This window comes from Hibiscus syriacus, unplaced genomic scaffold (assembly GCF_006381635.1).
Source record: "Hibiscus syriacus cultivar Baekdansim isolate YM2019G1 unplaced genomic scaffold, ASM638163v2 tig00111877_pilon, whole genome shotgun sequence".
In the NCBI taxonomy this organism is placed as follows: domain Eukaryota; kingdom Viridiplantae; phylum Streptophyta; class Magnoliopsida; order Malvales; family Malvaceae; genus Hibiscus; species Hibiscus syriacus.
The window spans coordinates 2,531,035-2,551,138 of record NW_024063208.1 but is presented as its reverse complement, the minus strand read 5'-3'; the positions used below and the strand labels follow the sequence as shown (position 1 = coordinate 2,551,138).

Sequence of the window (20,104 nt, the reverse complement as noted above, 5' to 3'; positions counted from 1 at the left end):
TTTGTTAACTAACGGACAAAATTAGTAAGCAGAGGTGATGGTGAAGCTATCTTTGGACTCAAATTTCGTTCTACTTTTGTATGGTCTTGTTACCTCTGCTTTTTCTTCATGGTTAAAGACTGGTAATTTGATTTTTTTTTCTTTTTGAAAGTGATTTAAACTCTGTTTTTTTTCTTTTTGGTAAATTATATATATTCAGTCGAATTGAATTCAAGTGAAAAGATTGAATTAATCAAATTGAGGAGTGTCTTTTTAAGATTTTTTGCAGTTGAATTGACGACCCCGACATGGATCGACAATAACGGTGGTGAATACCGATGACGATTAAAGATTTTGGTCATATTAATAATCATTGATATTTTATTTAAAGTTTAGAAATAAAATAATATTTATTTTAAAATTCAGTGTTAAATTAATATTATATTTAAAGTTTATGATCAAATTAAAATTTAATTCCTCTCAATTAACATTATCATGTTGACAAACTAATAAAATTTAACGGTTTATAGACAAAATATAAAAATTAATAATTAAAATTAATTGGTAATTAATTAATCCATATGTAAGTGCTGAAAATTAATAATTTAAATTTGTTGAACAAAATTGTATAAACATGAAAGAAAATTGACAAATCTAATAGTTAATCCTATTATATAGGGTAAATTACCCCCATTTCATGCTAAATTTTACTCTGTTATTTTACTCACCGTACTTTCAATTTTTCTAATTTACTCACTAAAATTTTGAATTATTATTGTTTTGATCAGTCTGAATTATTTTCGTATGACATGATATTTTATTATTATTAAATAAAAAATTATTTAAAATATAAATAAAACAGAAGGTGGTTGTCCTTGTTCATAGGTGTTGAACGTCATTATCGACTATCGTTGATCATCGTAAATGGTGGTTTTTCGGTCCCAAATTTCGTGAGTCGCTTCGCATTGACACCATGAGTCTAAATTTGACTTCTATTTTGTCGAAACTTACTTTGAAGTCCACAAATTGGAGATTGAAAATAACGAAGACGAAATGTTTCAGTCGAAATTCATGGGTTTTAGAATATTTTCTAGTGAAGCAATCAACATATTCGGACTCAGGGGGTCGAGGTGAACTGACCAATGAAAGTTGAAACCAAACGACCAACATCTATGGTGGTCGACAAAGACTGACGGTGACATTTAGCACCAATAAATAGTGGATGGTCCCTTTGCTATTTTTTTTTATTTTAAATATTTTTATATTAAATTATAATAATAATATCACGTCATATGAAAATAATAATAAAAAATTCAGAGTGATCAAAACATGAGCAATTCGAAAGTTCAGTGAGTAAATTAAAAAAATTAAAAGTATAATAAGTAAAATATGAGAAATTATAATGTTCAGCGAAGAATTGTGTGTCTTATCCTATTATATAATAGGCAAAATATCAACAAAATCTCCTAATGTTTGATTGAATAATTACTTTAACATTTATTTTTTAAAGTATTTTGGTTTATAACATTTCATTTTTAAGTAAAAAGACCTCTCTATAGATAAAAATTATTAGTCAATAAATTATTAACAATCTAAAGAGCATTTTTTTTTCTCTAGAATGAATCATTAAGAGTTAAAATATTAAAAAGTAAAAAAAAAAGGATGATTATTTGGTCATGTTAAAAGTCTTCTCCTAAAATAAGGACAAAATGCCTCAAAAGGAAAAGACCAAGTCATTTGATAAAAGTTGAGGCAACATGCCTATGTAATATCCAAATTCCAACCCGCTTCATCTTCCACCCGTAATTTAAACCCGGTTCATCAACATCCAAAACGGGTCATATAAATACCCGATATCCACAAGAAAGGTCACTCATTTTCAAGAGAGGCAGGCAGAGAAACGGTTTATTTTCGGATCACCACACCATTCCCTTGAGATCCCGGCGGCCGGCGGGACCTCTCTTTCTACCTTTTCCATCTCCGATAAACTTAGAAAACCAAGAAAACCACGGTCATATTTGGACTTCTTCTAGTATCTTCTGGATCTTTCTCTAAAATTAGTTAGGTTTAGGGTTTTGGTAGTTTTATTTTTCTCCTTTTTTTCCTTTCCCAAACTAGCAAAGAGCTATGTCTGGTCTTCATCGGTCTTCGAGTGCTCCATTAAAGAACGGTCTTCCTCCTCAAGAGCTCCTTGACGATCTTTGCAGGTTTCACTTTTGTTTTTCCTGAGAATTCGGTGTGAAATTTCCAATGTTCTTTGTGTTTTTGGTTTATTTTGAGTAGTTTAGGTTTTCTTTTGGTTATAGAAGAAGTAGCTGAATTAAGATGTTTAATTGTTAAGTTAGGTTTATTAGCACATGAGTTTTTATGTTCCTTGTTTGAAATTGTCTGTTTCGAAGGTGCTTACTGTGACTAGTGGTGGGGAATGGACTTATTATGCGAAATAAACCTAGTTTTATTGCACATTTTGCTATCGGGAATTTTTAATTGAAGTGATGTAGCTCTTGTTATGATTTGGAAGCATGGTCCTCTTCATTATCTGTTGAGTACATTGTATTCTCTTAACAAATTAGTAGTTGCTAATCGAGGGTCACTCTAGCTATATACAAAATCAGTTATTTAATAAAAGATGAATAAATTATTTTGTGGAACTACAGCGATCTATATAATCAGTTCCTATCTCCTGAACCATGCACAAGGGTTGAAAAAACTGTTGTGTGCGTTCTTTAGAATATAGATTTTAAGGGAAGATTGAGTCAAAATAATTCCTTTTCTTCAAGTAGTTGTAGCCTTTATGCAGGGCTAATCAGTTAAGTGTAAGGTTTAAGCTCAAGAATGTTTGGATGTGAGATTGTGTTTCAGGTATATCATCTGTCCAAGTATAACACAATTACACAATAGAATTTTTCCTACTAATTATTCTTTGCCAAGTTGTATACCAGTTTTTCACTGGATTTATTCTCATCAAACCAGAAAAACACTTGGTTTTCTTGCTAGGAGATTTATTTCTTATGTTTCACTGGTATGATCCAATTATTGGCTGATAGTTTGTTTGTATGCTTTTACTACCATAATTTTTTTATTGAATGAGTATCATCATGGCATTAAAATCACTGCCATGATTATGGAATTAGTCTCTCTTTCTCTCTTGATCCTTTCTAGTTTACACTTTTTCCCTTATGATTTTATGTAAAGCTTAGTGCCAATAATTGTTGTGCAGTCGTTTTGTTTTAAATGTGCCGAAAGAGGATCAGCAGTCATTTGAGAGAATTCTTTTCCTTGTGGAGTATGCACACTGGTTCTATGAAGATAATACAGTGGAAAAAAATCCGTCGCTGAAGTCACTGAGTCTGAAGGAGTTCACCTCTCTATGTATCCTATATCTGATGCCTCTTTTCTGTTGTATAATGTGTTGCTAGCACTAGCGTCCACCACTTAAAAGAATGGGTTCCACATAATATTTTTGTGAGCTCTACACAGGCAAAAATTTGGATTGGTCCATAGCATTGCAGTTATTATATGTGATATACTCCCCTAGTTTATGTAATGATTACAAATATCTTCTTCTTTTTTTTTATAGAAAATAGGCCTCATTAAAAACCCCTTTTGCACCCTCCATGTTATACAAGTAACATGAAGGACAAATAAGGAGGAAAAGAGTACCTAGAAATTTATAGATGAAAACTTTAGTACATCATAAGCAAACCCTCACAATCTGCTATCATCCTCATGGATTACATAAAACTTAAAAACCACAGCTAAACACAGAACAAATTCCTACACATCAACACAAACAAACAGTAACCAAAACATCACCCTATCCCATCTTTAGCTAATTTATCAGCTTCCCAATTTGCAACCCTCAAGATATGCCTAATAATGATATCCTTCCTTGCTATAAGAGAGACTATATCCTTCACCAATAAATGAAACATAGGAGTGCATAACCCCGGATTCTTTATCCACTTCAGAGCATTGCTTGAATCTGATTCAAGAATACTCCTCTTATTCAGAACAGAACTGAAATCTGCCAAGAGACATAACCCCCTCTTAATCGCCAATAATTCTGCCAAGATAGGAGGACCACCCCCAACTCTTTCTGAAAACCATTTAATCAACATGCCCTTGCTGTCCCGAATCAGACCGCCAATACCTCCCTTATCCCAGCCCTTTGTCATCGCTCCATCAACATTTAGCTTTAAGAACCCATCTAGAGGAGGGACCCAACAGATTGAATGTGGATTACCATTTCCCTGTCTTCCCACTAAATCAGCAAGTTTTAAATCACCCACAAGTGAGTCTAAAGGGACATGCACCTCCTTAAACTTTGCAAAACCAGGAAGCTATTCTAAAACGAACAATAAAAAACAATCTCACCCTATCCATCTTTACTTTCTGAAAAATGATCTCGTTCCTTTCCATACTGACCACATCAACGCCCTTGGAATAAACTTCCAGATCACTGAGTTCGGGAGTAAATCATCCCACAAATTCAAAAAATCCATGATGTCATTTGGAATCACAAAGGACAAATCCCAAATATTCAAAAATTTAGACCACAGACCCCAAACTACCTCACAATGCAAAAAGAGATGCGTAACTGATTCCATTTCCCTACCACACAAAGAACATAGAGGATCATCTATCCCAACCACACCTCTCTTCAGTAGTTCCTCCTTAATCGCTATTCTCTGATGAGCAGCTTGCCAAACAAATGTCTTCACCCGTGGAGGAGCAATCCCAACCCAAATATGCCTCTCCCAGGTCACCCTCTTCTACTCACTACCATCTTGATCATAGAAAATGTTGATACAAGATTTAGCTGAAAAACAACCCTCTCCATTCCCTGACCAGATCCAACAGTCTTCTTCACATGGAGATAAAGAAATATTATTCAACATAGCCATCAACTGCAACCACTAATCAACCTCCCAATCCGACAAATTTCGCCTCATTTGAATGTCCCACACCCAGCCAGCCCCATTGTTCACCCTAAACTCCATTACTTTACCCGATTTGTTACTCGAAAGAACATAGAGTCTGGGAAACTGAATATTCAGCGGTACTTCTCCCAACACACATCATTCCAGAACTGAACAGAATTCCCCTTCCCAGTCTTCAACCGCATATTCTTCCTAAGACAATCCCCAAAACCATCATCGGAGAAGAAATTTTTAACCACACCTCTCCAAATCCATGATGCACGGACTGGCCAGGAGTTCCCCATCATTATGCACTTTGGGTCCAAGTCATAAACACCACATACCACCCTTTTCCATCGGGACTCTTTCTCTGCTGCAAACTTCCATACCCATTTCCCCAGTAAAGCTCGATTCAAGACTGATAAATTCGGGACCCCTAGATCCCCTAATCTTTTTGGTTTACTAACCGAATTTCAACTTAACAGTGGATATTCTTTTTACCCTCCGTACCCCCCCCACAGAAAAGAAGCCATTATGGAATTTAATTTCTGAAGAACAGAAACTAGAATTTTGAAAATGGAAAGAAAATAAACCTGGAGCGAGCACAACACTGATTTAACCAACACTACTCTTCCTGCAAGCGACAGAGAATTAGACATCCAACCACTCAACTTCGCATGAAATCTCTTCACTATTGGATCCCACATAGCAGCCGAATTCCTCTTGAACCCCAAGGGTAAGCCTAGATACTCAAAAGGGAGATATCCTACCGAACAACCAATATCATTAGACCAAGTCTCTAACACCTCATTCTCATTAATACCATAAATTCTGCTCTTAGCTAGATTAAGCTTCAGCCCCACTAATAACTCATAAATTAATAATACTCTTCTAACATTCCTCAAATCCCGAATAGAGCCTTTACTGAAAATTATGAGGTCATCCGCAAATTGCAAGTGCAAAAGCTTAAAGGCCCTATCTTGAACACCTAAATCAAAGCCTGAAAACAGTCCCATGTCGACTGCTTTAGTAAGCAACAAATGCAGTAACTCACCGACCAAATTAAACAACAAAGGAGATAACGAACAGCCCTGTCTCAATCCCCTCGTTATGTGAAATTTCTCTGTAGGTGACCCATTGACTAGCATTGAAATGGATGCTGAAGACATACATTGCTGCATCCATGACCTCCACTTATCACCAAACCCCATTTTGCTCATTATTTTCAGCAAATGTCCCAATCCACCGAATCGTAGGCTCTCTTGAAGTCCACTTTGAAGACTACTCCCTTCAACCCTTTCTTCCTCCAAAAGTCGATGCTTTCATTTGCTATGAATGAGCAGTCCAATATGTTCCTTCCCGCATGAAGGCAAATTGAGACGGGCTTATAATATCGTCAATGCACAAACTCAATCTCCTAGCTAAAACCTTAGATAAGATTTTATATAACCCACCGACTAAACAAATTGGCCTAAAATCTTCCAACCCCTCCGGATTGGCTTTCTTGGGAATGAGAGATATAAGGAATGGTTTACCTCCGAATCCCACTCCATCCCCCCATAGAAATCTTTGAAAAACAACATGACATCATCTTTCAAAAAGGTCCAGAATTTCTTAAAGAAACCTAAATTTAGACCATCCGGACCGGAGCTTTGTTGCTATCCGAATGAACATAACATCCCATACTTCCTCTTCCGAAAATGGCTTCTCCAAAGCTAGACACTGTCCTTCCGAATCTAAGAAATTCCAGATTTAAATCCTCAACCTCCAAAGTATTCCTTTGATTGAACAACCCCTTGAAGAACTCCACCACAGAGGCTTTAATAACACTGGGATCTTCGGTGACTACATTGTCAACTTGAGAGATTTAATACAATTTATCCTCCCTCTAACTGCCGCACAATGATGGAAAAATCTAGTATTCTTATCTCCTTCCAATCTCCACTTTATTCTCGACTTTTGCAACCAATCGATTTCTTTTTTTTGTAGCTCCCATAATTCTCTCTTGCTTCAACAATAGCTTTCATGGACACCATGGAAGATCCTTGTTGCAAATCCACTTCCATATTCTGGATTCCTCTTTCCAACGTTCTAATTTTCCTGGCAGCTGAAGATAATCCCTCCTCGACCACCTCCTTGCCACATCCTTCACCCGATTAAGTACTTTGGAAATGGACTCCGTATTCTCCCTTTGCCGGACTTAAATAGCTCCTTTTTCAACATCTCACTAAACCCATCTTCCTCCAACATATAGTTAAACAACCGAAACGGTTTCAATCCCCAATTACATTCCTTGTTCTCCAACCAAATGATGTTATGATCGGAGACAGACCTCAGAAGCAAAGTCTGGCTTAATTTTGGAAAGGAAGAAAAATATGTCTGATCTACCAAAAACCGATCCAACCTCATAAGTGGAACTTCCCTATTGTTACACCACGTAAACGACCTTCAAATAACGGCAAATCAATCAAATTCGCCTGGCTAACAAAATCTCTGAAACTGTTCATAAAAACCGGATTCATGCTCCTCCAACTTTCTCCTCTTGAGACAAAACTGTATTGTAATCTCCTCCTAAACATACTGGGCAATCAATATGCTCCAAAAAAGTTGATAGATCCCTAAAAAACTGCTCTTCTCTGCATCAACACTCGGACCATATACGTTAATAAAACAGCAAGTACCTGGTACTCCTTCCAACGACCCCTTTATTGCCACAAATCTACTGTGTAGACTTCTTCCTTCATCACAAATTCCTTTTGATTCCACAAAGTTATTAACCACCAGCAGAACCTACAGCAGGAACTGTTACTGAACCGAGTAAATTACCTCCCATTTTCCTTACTAACAAAGGACTTACAACTTCCAATTTTGATTCTTGTAAAAATAAAATTGTTGGCTTTTCTCCTGCACAAACCTCTAATTGCTCTAGCTTTCACCCTCCTACCCACCAAACCCCTAACATTCCAACACATTATAGACCACTCTACCATCAAAATCTTACTATCACCATAAATCCAACATCCTACTACAACCATCAATCCTCTCCCCTTAACCAAAGGTCTCACTTTGGTCAAGAACTCTGATTCGCCTCATTTAAATTTAACCCCATTTAGAGACATTCCAACATTCTAAAGCTTCGACCTCCCTGATCTCCTTTTCTGTAACAAAATCAGGACCACTTGCCACTACAACTTTTAGCTTCCCTCCCCTAGCATACATTCTATAAAAACCCTCTCAGCTTTACTAACTGAAGCACTCCTCCCAATGGACGCCGCTGGCCCGAAGAAGCAGACCCTTTCTGCTGACCGCAATCAGCTTGTAAACCAAAAAATAATTCTGTAGAATTATCCCCATTACTATAACTCTTGGGCTTCCTGCTTAGACCCAAACACCTCTCCCTCTCCATGCAAGAATTAAGCCCATCATCTGTGACCACTTTATCTTTTCCCGATAAAACCTCCCCTTCTCTGCTCCCTATTCCTACCTTCAAAAAAAGCCCCTGACACCTCATCTAATCTTTACTTTTAGGATTTTGTAACAGGGAGCTTGAGGTTGAGCTTATACTAATAAGCTCCAAGTTGAAGGTTAGAGTTTATGCTATAATTGTAGCATAAGTCTAGATCTTTTTATTGACATCTGATTTTACTGTTGGAGGACTATCATTATGGCAGCTTCAGGCTTCTGTTTGCTAGACCATGCTATTAGCTTGATCTGTTTTTTTATTTCTCTGTCTATATTCTCTATTTCCTTCTCTGGAAAATAAAAGAACTCTATTTCCTTAACTTGTTCCAGTGTTTAACAACTGCGATTTTAAGGCCTTACGTGCTCATGTAGATGATATCTTAAAGATTTCACTGATTACAAGGTTCGAGTTCCTGTAACTGGGGCAATTATTTTGGATGAAACATATGAACGGGTGAGTCTCTTCCTTTTGCTATATAAAAACAAGAAGTCCTTTGACCTCTTTAGTTTTGTCTTTTTACTTAATGCCACTTTTATGCCCATTCTTTAGCAAGTTTAACAAGTTGACTTCATGGTGCTCGACTTTAACACTTAATACACATCAGGCACGGACATTCATGCATTTGTGCTTAAGAGCAGAAGTTTCTTGTTCTCTCTCCCTCTCTCTACTACACTTCATTCTTTCCAAAAAATTCCTATCTTTTGATAATTTATTAGAGATTTTTCTGTTAGTGCATCTGTATTCCTTGGGGTTTTCACCCAAATATTGTTTTCTAATTGATTGAACTCAAGGAAAGCTATTATTTGCAATTGAGTTCAAGTTGTATAACATTTTCTAGGTTTGCCATATTGTTGATGTTAATTAGTGTACTTTCATTCTAAGATTGTCTTTATGTTTTTTTTCCTGCATTTAATAGTGCATCCTAGTGAAGGGATGGAAAGGGACAAGTTGGAGCTTCCCACGTGGAAAGAAGAACAAAGACGAGGAGGACCATGCAGTGCTATTCGAGAAGTAAGCTTATTTTATGTGGATTCGGTTTTATTATTAACTAATTTTGTGTAGGATCAAAACTGATCCTAAAGAATCAGATTGGAAATGTATTTCTTGTGATAGATGGTTTAACCTTTTGCACACACAAGATGATCTATCCTGTATGAGCTCTTCCAAGAGTAGTATTAACTGTACTAGCTAATGCAGATGGCTATAGATTCAACAGTTACTTCAGAATGATCTTGCTCTCTAGTTCTACAGATGGCTATAGATCCAATGGTTACTTCAGAATGATCTTGCTCTCTAGTTGTAGATGATGTAGTGCAGAAGAAATGTGGAATGTACATTATTTATTAACTAGCTTTTGTGTCTGTTCATTCACCTCTCAATAGTAAAATAAAAGCTGGAGCATTGTTGGCGATCTCTTTATTAAACCTGTCATTGAACTTCATTTGGTATGGAGCCAAGGGATATAAATTATCAAATGTAATTTATTCATTGTATGCTTCCCTTCTTGTTTAGAGAACTAAAGAGTTGATTTGCTCTACTAAAAGATGTATCCAGTTTCTGGTGATAAGGGAATCCAGATAACTACTAATTAGTCATTGACTTCTTTTACCTCTCTTTTCTTTCTCTATCTATGACTGTTGATGTACATTCAATAAAACAGGTCTTAGAAGAAAACAGGCTTCGATGTTCAGCTCTCCTAAACAAAGATGACTACATCGAAGTAATAGTTTGGCCAGCAGAGGGTGCGGCTCTACATAATTGCTGGTGTAAAGGATGATATAGCCTTTGCCCCACTTACGAAAAAGGAGATCAGTGTATGTGTTCCTTTTGTTGATAAGATCAATGCCTGATAGAAGTCTAATTTTAAGCAAACCTTCTATATTTAGTTGCTGTTATCCTCACAACTTCAGAGCATATATCCAATTAACTTGTGTTTAGAATGATCAATTGTCAAGAAACTCCCCGTTTGCGCTGTTGTAATGATTACCTGTCAACAATAGATGCCAGACATTTGCATTACCTCATTACCTGGTCTTTCGCTTCCTCTTGGAAATGAAGAAAAATAAAGGACCTTAGAAAACTGCCTTTGCAAGTGGAGAGGTTTAGAGGATATCTGGGACAATGCATCTCTTAAAAACCAAAAATGTTGACAGCCAGCTTGGCATTGTTACAGGAAATTGCTTGGCACCGCTTGATGATCTTCAGCCAGCAACTAATGAAGTAATATCTCGTGGGATCATGGCCTAAAGCTTTATATGGTGGCTCCCTTCTTAGCGTGAGTATTTTGTTATTACATTATGTTCATTTTCAATTGTTTTTTACATTGTGGGTAAATTCTCATATGTTGTCTTTATGCAGATCTCTGAAGTCATGGATTTCAAAGCATCCGTCCCCACTACCTCCAAGACCAGATTTGCCACTAAAAGGTTTTCCCCTTTCCTTAATTTTGAAAGAGAATTAGTATTAGGATTTATGTGAACCTTATAAATGAAGAAGATGGTTCAAGAAAATAAAACAATAAAATCTATTCTTTATCTCCAACACTGCTTCTGTTACTCGAGGGATTATGGGTGATTAGCAGAAAGTTAATTATCGTATCTACTCCGAAGCCTGCGGCAGTAGCTTTGTATTGGATCTTTTTAACTACTTTTTCTCTCTCTTTTTTCTGTGACCTGTGGGTTGGTTGGAAAGAAGAATGGTATTATAACTCGTAAGTGAATCACATTAACTTCTGCCTCATTGAAGTTTTTGAGTTTGGACAAATAATCTGGTCAAAATAGCAATATTATTTAAGATGTTTGAGCCAAACAATCTAAAAACACAAACGGGAAGCTTGATTTGAGCCTTAAATATTTTTGTTTGGTTTGCGTTTTAGGTGCTTAGTTCTGTCATTAATTAAATCAACTTCTGTGATTCTGCATTCTGGCTTATCTTAGTCTACCTTTGAGTTCGACTGCATATTCGACTCACTGTATATTAAATCTTATTACTTGGATTCAGATTACTTTGATGAACCTATCCATAAGTTTGCATTTTGATCGGTTAATTGTTAGCACAACATCCTCTAAATATTCAGGTATCATGGACATGTTTTAGTTCTTTTGATGAGTTGCTTTTCAAATTGTTAAGGAGTCTCTATTTGGAAAGCAAGAACACTTCCATAGGAGTTCTATTTGGAAGCAAAGAACACTTCCATAGGAAGTAACTCAATGAATGTAGAGAGCCAATCTAATAAGCTTCCATCCGAAGCTAAGCCGCCTGACACCGGTCCTGGAAAGAGCTTCAGAAACTTCAAATTCGATACTGCTGCAATATTAAGAGCATTGGAAGGTAGCTTTTCTTCCTGAAGATCAGACCAAGTTGTTATAATGACATCCATTAATGTTGGCATAGCTGGGACTTTTGGGTTGCTAGAACATCTTCAGTTGTAAAACTGAACAGCATCGTCGTCCTAACCGGTTGTAAATTCCTGTGTCATGTCTGGGTTCGTTCGACATGTAAATTCTGTATAGAAAAGGAACCTTTGGTGGTGAAGCATGCTGGCTCTTGTTAGTTGTTCTGTAAGTTGAAAAGTGGTGATTGGTGAAATATTAATACTACAGTACCCTTTGTATGTGGCTAACAGCACCATCACTCACTCTGTTGATTTTTGCTATATCTTAATGTTGTTCTTTGTGGACTTGGTTGTTGGGTTCTGTTATTGGAGTTGTACTTGTTACATGTTTTTTGTGTGATACTCTCAAACTAAACGAATCTATCGTATCAAAGCAGCAGTTGTATAATTATAATTTACCCTAAAACAAGTAATTACTGATAAAATCATTTAATCAATTATACGGTTGAATAAGCTCGACTTTCTGCCTTGTGAAGTATGTGTAGTGAAATGGATAACCCAAAGATAAAATTAGTCGACGATCAAACACACCCAACTTAATGCTCCGAAAACATGAAAGAGGCATTCTCTACGTGTAGTGAAAAATAAATTCTATGGGGAAAATGTTACCAACTCTCAATGTCTCACACAAAACGAAAAGTAAAATGTTTATTCATAAAATTTAACGTCATATAAGGTTTTGAGAGTAATGTTAACCAACATCAAAGTAGTATAATATTTTTTAAAAAATTAAATAATTTGAGAGGAAAATAATAAGTTAATAAAAATTGAATTTATTAAATTAAAATAAATTTGATAGAATATATAAATTTAAAACATTTTAAATTCATTCAAAAACCATGCACGATCAATATAAAATAAAAATGAAGTGTAATGGTTGAATTAATATATATAACAATTATTCATGACCAACTCATCCTCCCTGCCCTTCTTTCGTCGTCTTCAACAGTATTGTAATGCCTTATTCCTTGTTTATTTATTGTATCAGTATTTACTTAATCAAAATTATAAATAATATAAATTTAGAAAATCATAATTAGAATAAATTATTGTAATGTATAATGGTACAAAATAAATGGAATCCAAACATAGTAAAATTAAAATTAAAATAAATTTAGACTACAATTTTATACTTGAAATTTTAAAATTTTTAGGATATCAACATTATAATAAGTCGAAACATCTTTCGATTCAATTAAAAACATAATCTGTTACATATATATCATTTAAAAAATTTCACGTTTCTCATAAAATAAAAAAATGTTTTTTAAAGATAGTTTGTTTGATTATTTATAAATTTAAAAATAAATATATTGATTTGTATCATTTGTACTTTTGTTGTAAGAGGAATGATATATATGTATATACCTCCAAAATTCATTCTCACAATTGTTTAATTCATTAATAATTTCGTTTTTCGTATTGTTTTGATATTCTTATATATTCTTTTCGAAATCATTTTGCAATTACTTAAAAATATTATATTCTTAAAATATTCATCAAAAGATGTAATTGTTGTTGGTCGTATTAAGTTAGGTAGAACCGAATATTTAATTCGGCATGCGTCAAAAAAGTTACTCTCGTTACATTCAAAACTTGGTACCTTAAAGAAATGGTATAATGATAAAATGTCCTTAAATATTTGTTTAAATGGTCACTTTGGTCTCTATTCTTCTTTGAAGTACTTTAGTTCCTAATGTTTTAATTTTGGTAAAAATAATTCATGTTGGATAAAAAATATTAATTGGTTAATGATCAAAACATATGCTTAACTACTGACATATCACATGTCATGTCACTCAAGTGATGATATATCATCTGCCACGTTATTAAATTGATGATATCGTGTTACCAAAGTTATGACATAATATGTATCATGTCACCCCAAAATGATAGCTTGACGTATGTCATCACCTAAGGTGATAGCATGATATGTTGCATGTATACATCACTAATTAAACACATATGAAAACATTAAATCAATAATATAGGTTGACTACTAGTCACGGAAGTGGGGTCAGCCTTCCTCCTGAAATTTTTAAATTCTCCTTAGCATAGAATCATGTGTCCATCTCTACTGCTAGTCAACTGAAAATTTTCATCTAACATGGATTATTTTAACTAAAAAATAAAATAGTCTAAAAAGTAAAACTTAAAATAACCATTTAAACAAATATTAAGAACTGATTTTATTATTTTACCAACTTTTAAGGTGTCAAATTTTGGATGACTCATAAAATTGTACGAATCATTTAGGCATCACAATCTTATTAAATATTTGTATTAATCTCATTTACTTTGGTCCACCTCATTTATTATTGTCGTAGGGATTTTGGTCACCAAAAATCAATCAAACGACGATTAATAAATATGAAAAGAGAACCAAATATTAACAAAGAAATGATGGCATGCAACATCATGCAAACTTAGGGTTTGGGATTTCATTGTTCCTCAGATTTGTGCTTTTACAAATATTTGAATAATCTCCACAACTGTCTTTGCTTTTTTCAATATACGCATGTTGATAAGCATATAATAATGATCTTAAATAAAATAATGAGAATTGAAGCCCTAATATATATATTTCGATTTTCACTTTATTTTATTTCTTAAAATACAAAAACGGTTCAAACAGATCATATCAGATTAAAATATTTAAGAAAATTTTAGATGAATCGATATTATACATTAATAAATATTAAATAATTTAAAATAATTAAAATATTTTTAATTTAAATAATAACTATCATAAATATTTTTTTATATTTTTTCTTTTATAATTTAAATACTTTTTATATTTATATAATAAATACTTAAAAACCTATTCAAACGCAAAAATTTAAAAAATGGTCACGTGATTTTCACATGCTTTTCTCTTTATTTTATAATATGTAGCATGCCAATTGCCAAACGATGTTTATGCTCTTCCATCAATGTTTAGTATTTTCTGGGAGTTTCGAGGATAAAATTTGTAACATTTTAATAATGATATGATTTTCTTCACATGTTCAAAATTAGTTTAGATAGAGATTAAATCAAAAACAAATTGAATCAACCGATTAAATTAATTCAATTTAGAATGGAGAAAACTCTAGTATCATAACAAATTTTGACACTCTATTTTTATATATTAATGAGTATGTATACAATATAAAACTTTGAATATTATGTTTTTAGTTAATTAAAATTAGTGTCGAAATTATATATATATTTGTTAAATTTGCATGTCTTAAGTATTTTTCTTTTAAAGTGATTAATGTTTCAACATTAATGATTGTTAAAAAGACTATTATCTGACACAAGTCACTTTATATATATATTTAAATTTAAAAAAATTAAAATCATTAATTTTAAAAAAAAATTAAAAAGTATTAAAAACTCAAAATTCCTAAAAATCCTAATTCAATTTCTTACCACCGTCAACCGCCACCAATATTGTCAATAGACCAAAACCCCAATATAACATGATGATCAAATACACAACTACTAAAACCTGACCAACCTGACTTGATCTTATATTTCAGAAAAATTATCTAATTTAGTCTAGATTGATTTTTTCCCCAAAAAATTCCGACCTTATAGTTCGGATCGAAATCTGTCGAATTGGGATAAGATTTGGCCCGAAAAGTTTATGAGTGATCTTACTTGAATTTATATGAAATTTAGAAATTATAATTTAAAAATATTTATATTAATTATTTGCTTTGATTAAAAAATGAAAAAACTATATATATATAATACATTTCCATCCCATAGTGGGTGTTCATATATTTATAGTAAAAGGCAACAAAAGTAGAAAAATGAAACAAGTGAAACCTAATTCTTTTTTTATTTGCCTTTTAGGGTTAAGAGTGAATTAGGGTTTGTTTCAAACAATAAATGCTAAGAAGATGAAAGACCACCAAATGGAACGAAAAGAGTAAACGACGAAAAGGGTGACTGCAAGCGGTAATATCATGCTGATGTCGTAAAACTATTTAATTTTTTTTCCAGTTTTTTATAGAGTTATTCAGTTTTTTTGAATTTAAATTTATCGAGTTTTATAATTAATAGTTTATTATTCGATAAGTACAAGGTTACTGGAAAAGGAAATAAAATTCATGAATATAATTATTGCTTGTGTTTTAGATATATATATTTCCATTAATTAAAGCAATTTTTCTACTAATTATAAAAGCAACGAAAAATGGTTACTAAACATTTAAGTTAGAAGAAAACATCTCATATTTTGAAGCTAAAATCATCATCAACTTTAGAAAGAAGTAAATTTGGAATAATTATTTGATATATTTGTCTCTTTCAACAAGTGATGTTAATCCGCCACCATTTAGTTAATTAAATAAAATACTAATTAAGAGGTATGATCATAAATTAAAGTTTGGAGGAGAATAATTTTGCTGACTAGATATTTGAAAAAAAAAATGAGAAATTGGTTTCGAAAAAACGAATATAAAAATGAAAATAAAGATAAGGCCTCGTGCCTCAACATATATACCATCTCATTCTTCTTCAACCTCTTCTCATTTCTCATAAAAAAAAACAAGACAAAACCAGAGCTTATTTTATCAGCTTCTTGCTACCTAATCCATGGCCAAAAAAGGAGAGCACAGCACGCCAATGAAATTGCTACCTAATCCAGAGCTTCTTGCTACCAAATAAGCTACACCTGTCGTCTGAGATGCCGATAATATACAAAGACAGCCCACCAACCAAACAACCGAATCTATGGTAAAATCGAGTCGTGGTAAAACCACTGCCTTAGAAACGAATTCGCCCCGATGTGTAATCGCTGTAGTAGGCGGACCGTTCCCCCGAGGTTAACACGGCTCTCCAAGAATTCGTACACCCGAAAACTGGAGTGAACTTGGTGGTATTGCTTCTCTCAACTCAAACAACACCAAAAGAGAGGAGTGTTCAAAGCAAATGTTTGCTTGGGATATCTCAAAGTGAATGAAATTCTCACTATTTATAGGCTAAAATAGTGAGGCAAAATCATTTCCAATACTAGTGGGATAACCATTTGAGCATATTTGCAAATAAGTGGGATAACCTAATTTAGCATATTTCTAATACTAGTGGGATAACCTAATTTGAGCTTTATCAACATTCCCACTAATGCGATAGAATTCTTTTGTAAGATGAGAGCAATGAAGTTAAAACACGAGAAGAGCAATAGCGAGATTAGTTGCTTAAGCACTAGTGAACGTATCTGAAACTAGTACATAGTGATGATGAGCAATCCTTCTCTTAGATAAGTTAAACTAGTCTTGAACTTTCTAAGATGTTGGTAAACTCATAACACATAACTAACCCCTTCATCCACCAAAGTCCTCGATGTGTCTACAAAGAGTATATACAAAAGTGTATATATATATGTTTATCCCTCTTTCCTCAGGATTCTAATAAGTGTACTAGAAAAATGACCCAACGTTTTCATAGAAGGTGGCTAATCCTTCTCACTTACGTAGGTTATTTCATCAAATTTATCTCGACATAAACCACCCTTAACAGGGATATGAAATAATTAAGAGCTTTTATAATAGCTCAACCTCACAAAGGGTATGGTGACTTTATTCAAGTTCATTAAAATGAACCACCCAAACTTTGGATAAGAAGTCATTAAGAATAAATATTCAACTCATAATTCAGTGAATCAATACGTCCTTCTCACTAGGAACTCCCATTCTATATGTCCTTATCACTAGGAACTCCCAAACTCTTGGGTTTGAATTCATTAAGAGTTTAATAAAACTCATCCTCTCAAGCAGTAAGTGTTGAGTTAATAGATTGACGGAATCGACCAAGAGGGGGGTGAATGGCAATTAAAATTTTGGTGGAAGCTTTTGCAGAAAATTAAAAGTAATTGCACAGCGATTTAGAGTGTTCGACTTTCTCAATCAAAGTCTATGTCCACTACCTTAGCTATCCACACTAGGATTTTCCAACAAATTCACTAATTTGTTCTTTCTTTTGAGGCCAAAGAGATAACCTTACAACTCCCTCAAGAATATACCCCAATTCTTGAGAACACTCTTTCTCAAAGAGAAGATTACAAATTTACAAACTTACAAGGAAATCCTCACAAGGTAGATTGTTTACACAATTCTAGAACAAGAAAAGAACACTAAAAAATGAATACAATTGAGTACAAGTAGTGTTCTGAAAGCAAATGAATATTGAATGAAAAATAGGCTTGAAATGCTCAAACTTGAGGTTTGATGCTTTCTCTTTGATTCTCTCTTGATTCTTGTTGATTGTTGTTTCTTGTTTTTTATCAATGGCTTCTAAGCTTATTTAAATACACCTTCAAATGATTCTGAACGTTGGAGATGCTTAGTGGAGTCAATAGAGCCGTTTAAGTGTGAAAACAATTAATTAAATTAAGTTGGGAGCGTCAGTGCATCGATGCATACCCATGGTGCATCGGTGCATCAATGTAAAATTCAAATATTTTGACCGTTGGAACACTTAGTGCATCGGTGCACCAAGTGTGCATCGATGCATAAAATGCATTCGATGTTTTGAAAAAGCCTGAGCGCATCGATGCATCAAATGCATTCGATGTTTGAAAAATTAATTGGTGCATCCATGCATGGATTGGTTCACGGTGCATGGATTGGTTCATCGTGCATCACTCTTAAAAATTGATTTTAGGCTTGATTTCAGTTCAAAATACTTTGTGAAAATTGTTTAAAAATAGTTTAAGTATAAAACATAATTTTACATATTTAGTAAGGTTTAAAATTGATTTTTGAAAGACTCGAAATATAATTTGATATTCGAATTGAATCGAATATACTTAAAAAACATTTGTAAAATCTTAAAATTCATTTAAACTTATTTATTATATCGAAACATCAAAATGTTTTCAACAATCTCCCCCTTTTTGATATAACAAAACTTGAGTAATTTTAAGATTTTCTTTGAAAATAAATTTTGAAAGCCAAGTTTGAAATTACTTCCCCTTACTTTAACACTTCTCCTTAAAAAAACTTCTTCTCCCTTAAAAAACTTAATTACTTCGATTTCTCCCCCTTTTTGTTAAATCAAAAAGACTCAAAAACCGATTAAACAAGTTTTGAAAAAAATAGCCAATTGATTATAAATATATATAGCTTAAGCTGCTAAGATCACAATCAAAAGAGAGATTAGCCATTAGTTTCATAATCAATATTCATAAACAAATGTGAAATGACATAATTGGTCTAATGTAACTAGTATGTAAATGATGCAAAAATAAAATTAATAAACATTAAATCATAATGAAAATTCAAACCAAATATATATAAATATTAAGTTCAAAAAATCCATAAAACAACAAATAAGTTCAAAACATCCAACAACCATCAAGTTTAAACATCCAGAAACATCAAAATCAATACAACTGTGAAAATCCAAGAAATCAACAAGGAAACAAATTCATTCCATCGGAGGATCGGGAAGAGGAGGATAATGAGCTCGAACTTCAAGAGTGAACGCGTCCATACGTTCACGCATCTCCCGATGAAACTCGGTAATCTGAGACTCCATGAAGGCAAACCGCAGATCAAACGACTCCAAGAAGGATCAAAAATATGGTGGCATTTGATCTTCTTGTCATGCCGGTTCCGGTGCAGGCTCATCGTCTGGAACGTGATCGACGATATCTTGCATAAGTTGTTGAAACTCAGGATCATCGTCAGCAGCCGATGCCGGAGGAAGAGGAGGAGCACGAGAAGAGCTAGGAGCAGCTCGTGAAGAACTCGCTCCCGGAGTTTGCTTACCGGTCGAAAGACCCAAAGACCGGTTTTCCTCATCTGTTTCCAATCCGCTTTCTTCAAGGAAGTAAGATTGATTTGATTTTGGAGTGGGATAGGATTTCTGAGAGAGACTCTAGACCGAGTTTGATAAAGAGGTTACTCAGAAGTCATCCATAAATCAATGTTTCGACATGTTTTGAAGGAACAATGTCTATGATGTCCACTAGTTGACTAAAAATAATGTGGGGCAGATTTATTTGATCTTATTTTTAATACAGTACATCCACTATAATCTCTAGCACGTAGAGTGGAGTACCTACCTCCGGATGGTCTAAACCACCAAGAAATCATAATGAAGAAACGATCGTGATGAGATCATAGAGTACTAACACTAGAATTTGGAAAATAGGGATATTCACATTTCATTCTCATTAAATAACCCATCATCATCTAACCCAAAACGGAAAGTTATAGTCTCGTGTCAATATTAATATATTGGCCTAAAAGATAGGATCTAATGGCTATAGTCCCACATTGAGTTTCGTTATGAATACATATAGCATTGGAATAGAAAATGCGGACTAACTGTTGATAAATGATAGGTTTG

The 20,104-nt window shown here is 33.8% G+C and overlaps 1 pseudogene; it reads left to right on the top strand.

Moving 5' to 3' along the window:
* Positions 1 to 1,885: 1,885 nt before the first annotated feature.
* Positions 1,886 to 11,930, top strand: LOC120172670 (annotated as a pseudogene).
* Positions 11,931 to 20,104: the final 8,174 nt, after the last annotated feature.